General features: G+C 41.7%; 1 non-coding gene across 1 annotated transcript; it reads left to right on the forward strand.

Moving 5' to 3' along the window:
- The first annotated feature begins 3379 nt into the window (after nt 1-3379).
- On the forward strand, nt 3380-3487 carry LOC112766140 (small nucleolar RNA R71). Its single transcript, XR_003184160.1, has one exon. It is a non-coding gene; the product is annotated as a small nucleolar RNA R71 (small nucleolar RNA).
- The last annotated feature ends 359 nt before the right edge of the window (nt 3488-3846 follow it).

Genomic DNA, 3846 nt, shown 5'->3' on the forward strand with positions numbered 1-3846 from the left:
AAAGCACTCTGTCTTCCGGTATTACCACTGGATACATACATGCCACAGACACATAATTGGGTGAACCTTTTCAGATTGTGACTCAGCTTTGCTAGAGTCCCCAATTAGAGGTGTCCAGGGTTCTTAAGCACACTCTTATTGCCTTGGATCACAACTTTATTTCTTTCTTTTTCTTTTTCTCCCCTTTTTTTTCGTTTTTCTCCTTCTCTCTTTTTTTTTTGTATTCACTGCCTTTTCTTGCTTCAAGAATCATTTTTATGATTTTTCAGATCCTCAGTAACATGTCTCCTTTTTCATCATTCTTTCAAGAGCCAACAATTTTAACATTCATGAACCACAAATTCAAAAGACATATGCACTGTTTAAGCATACATTCAGAAAACAAAAAGTATTGTCACCACATCAATCTAATTAAGCTAGTTTTAAAGATGAATTTGAAATCCTGTACTTCTTGTTCTTTTGTAATAAAAACAGTTTTCATTTAAGAAAGGTGATGGATTCATATTCATAGCTTTAAGGCATAGACACTAAGACACTAATGATCATAAGACACAAACATGGATAAACATAAGCATAAAAATTCGAAAAACAAGAAAATAAAGAACAAGGAGATTAAAGAACGGGTCCACCTCAGTGATGGCGGCTTGTTCTTCCTCTTGAAGGTCTTATGGAGTGCTTGAGCTCCTCAATGTCTCTTCCTTGTCTTTGTTGCTCCTCTCTCATGATTCTTTGATCTTCTCTAATTTCATGGAGGAGGATGGAATGTTCTTGGTGCTCCACCCTTAGTTGTCCCATGTTGGAACTCAACTCTCCTAGGGAGGTGTTTAGTTGCTCCCAATAGTCTTGTGGAGGAAGGTGCATCCCTTGAGGTATCTCAGGGATCTCATGATGAGAGGGGTCTCTTGTTTGCTCCATCTTTTTTCTTAGTGATGGGCTTGAGGTCATGCCTTCTCAGTTGAATCGGCTTTAGATGCCATAAATGGTTATGGAAAAACAAAAAGCAATGCTTTTACCACACCAAACTTAAAAGGTTTGCTCGTCCTCGAGCAAAAGAAGGAAGAATAGAGGATAAGAAGAAGAAAATGGAGGAGATGGAGGAGGTTGTGTGGTTTTATGAAGGATGGATGTGAGTGGTGAAGAAAAAGATGGGGTTTGATAGGTGAAGGGTTTTTTGGGGAAGAGGTATTGAGATAATTGGTGAATGGGTGAAGAAGAGAGAGTGTGGTGGGGTTGGTGGGGATCCTGTGGGGTCCACAGATCCTGTGGGGTCCACAGATCCTGTGGTGTCAAGGAAAAGTCATCCCTGCACCAAATGGCATTCAAAATCACGTTTTGAGCCAATTCTGGCGTTAAACGCCGGGCTGGTGCCCATTCCTGGCGTTTAACGCCAGTCTGGTGCCCCTTTCTGGCGTTAAACGCCCAGAATGGTGCCAGACTGGGCGTTAAACGCCCAACTGCTAGGCTTACTGGCGTTTAAACGCCAGCAGCATCTTCCTCCAGGGTGTGCTGTTTTTCTTCCTGTTTTTTTATTTTGTTTTTGCTTTTTTCATTAATTTTGTGACTTCTTATGATCATCAACCTACAAAATAAAGTAAAATAACAAAGAAAATAGATAAAATATAACATTGGGTTGCCTCCCAACAAGCGCTTCTTTAATGTCAGTAGCTTGACAGAGGGCTCTCATGGAGCCTCACAGATACTCAGAGCAATGTTGGAACCTCCCAACACCAAACTTAGAGTTTGAATGTGGGGGTTCAACACCAAACTTAGAGTTTGGTTGTGGCCTCCCAACACCAAACTTAGAGTTTGACTATGGGGGCTCTGCTTGCCTCTGATTTGAGAGAAGCTCTTCATGCTTCCTCTCCATGATGACAGAGGGATATCCTTGAGCTTTAAACACCAAGGATTCTTCATTCACTTGAATGATCAATTCACCTCTATCAACATCAATCACAGCCTTTGCTATGGCTAGGAAGGGTCTGCCAAGGATGATGTTCTCATCCATGCACTTCCCAGTCTCTAGGACTATGAAATCAGTAGGGATGTAATGGTCTTCAATCTTGACCAGAACATTCTCTACAAGTCCATAAGCTTGTTTTCTTGAGTTGTCTGCCATCTCTAGTGAGATTCTTGCAGCTTGTACCTCAAAGATCCCTAGCTTCTCCATTACAGAGAGAGGCATGAGGTTTACACTTGACCCTAAGTCACACAGAGCCTTCTTGAAGGTCATGGTGCCTATGGTACAAGGTATGGAAAACTTCCCAGGATCTTGTCTCTTTTGAGGTACTTTCTGCCTAGACAAGTCATCTAGTTCTTTGGTGAGCAAAGGGGGTTCATCCTCCCAAGTCTCATTTCCAAATAACTTGTCATTTAGCTTCATGATTGCTCCAAGGTATTTAGCAACTTGCTCTTCAGTGACATACTCTTCTTCTTCAGAAGAAGAATACTCATCAGAGCTCATGAATGGCAGAAGTAAGTCTAATGGAATCTCTATGGTCTCATTTTGAGCCTCAGATTCCCATGGTTCTTCATTGGGGAACACATTGGAGGTCAGTGCACGCCCATTGAGGCTTTCCTCAGTGGCGTCCACCTCCTCTCTTTCCTCTCCAGATTCGGCCATGGTTATGGCTTTGCACTCTCCTTTTGGATTTTCTTCTGTATTACTTGGGAGAGTACTTGGAGGGAGTTCAGTAATTTTCTTGCTCAGCTGTCCCACTTGTGCCTCTAAATTCCTAATGGAGGACCTTGTTTCAGTCATGAAACTTTGAGTGGTTTTGATTAGATCAGAGACCATGGTTGCTAAGTCAGAGGGGTTCTGCTTAGAATTCTCTGTCTGTTGCTGAGAAGATGATGGAAAAGGCTTGCCATTGCTAAACCTGTTTCTTCCACCATTATTGTTATTGAAACCTTGTTGAGGTCTCTCTTGATTCTTCCATGAGAAATTTGGGTGATTTCTCCATGAAGAATTATAGGTGTTACCATAGGATTCTCCTAGGTAATTCACCTCCTCCATTGAAGGGTTCTCAGGATCATAAGCTTCTTCTTCAGATGAAGCATCCTTAGTGCTGCTTGGTGCATTTTGCATTCCAGACAGACTTTGAGAAATTAAATTGACTTGTTGAGTCAATATTTTATTCTGAGCCAATATGGCATTCAGAGTATCAATCTCAAGAACTCCTTTCTTCTGACTAGTCCCATTGTTCACAGGATTTCTTTCAGAAGTATACATGAATTGGTTATTTGCAACCATTTCAATTAGCTCTTGAGCCTCTGTAGGCGTCTTCTTCAGATGAAGAGATCCTCCAGCAGAGCTATCCAAGGACATCTTGGATAGTTCAGAGAGACCATCATAGAAAATACCTATGATGCTCCATTCAGAAAGCATGTCAGAAGGACATTTTCTGATCAATTGTTTGTATCTTTCCCAAGCTTCATAGAGGGATTCTCCATCCTTCTGTCTGAAGGTTTGGACTTCCACTCTAAGCTTACTCAATTTTTGAGGTGGAAAGAACTTTGCCAAGAAGGCATTGACTAGCTTTTCCCAAGAGTCCAGGCTTTCTTTAGGTTGTGAGTCCAACCATGTCCTAGCTCTGTCTCTTACAGCAAAAGGGAATAGCATCAGTCTATAGACCTCAGGGTCTACCCCATTAGTTTTGACTGTGTCACAGATTTGCAAGAATTCAGCTAAGAACTGATGAGGATCTTCCATTGGAAGTCCATGGAACTTGCAATTCTGTTGCATTAGAGAAACTAATTGAGGCTTAAGCTCAAAGTTGTTTGCTCCAATGGCAGGGATAGAGATGCTTCTCCCATAGAAATCGGGAGTAGGTGCAGTAAAGTCACCCA

The sequence above is a fragment of the Arachis hypogaea genome, chromosome 2 (genome assembly GCF_003086295.3).
Source record: "Arachis hypogaea cultivar Tifrunner chromosome 2, arahy.Tifrunner.gnm2.J5K5, whole genome shotgun sequence".
Taxonomy (NCBI): Eukaryota; Viridiplantae; Streptophyta; class Magnoliopsida; order Fabales; family Fabaceae; genus Arachis; species Arachis hypogaea.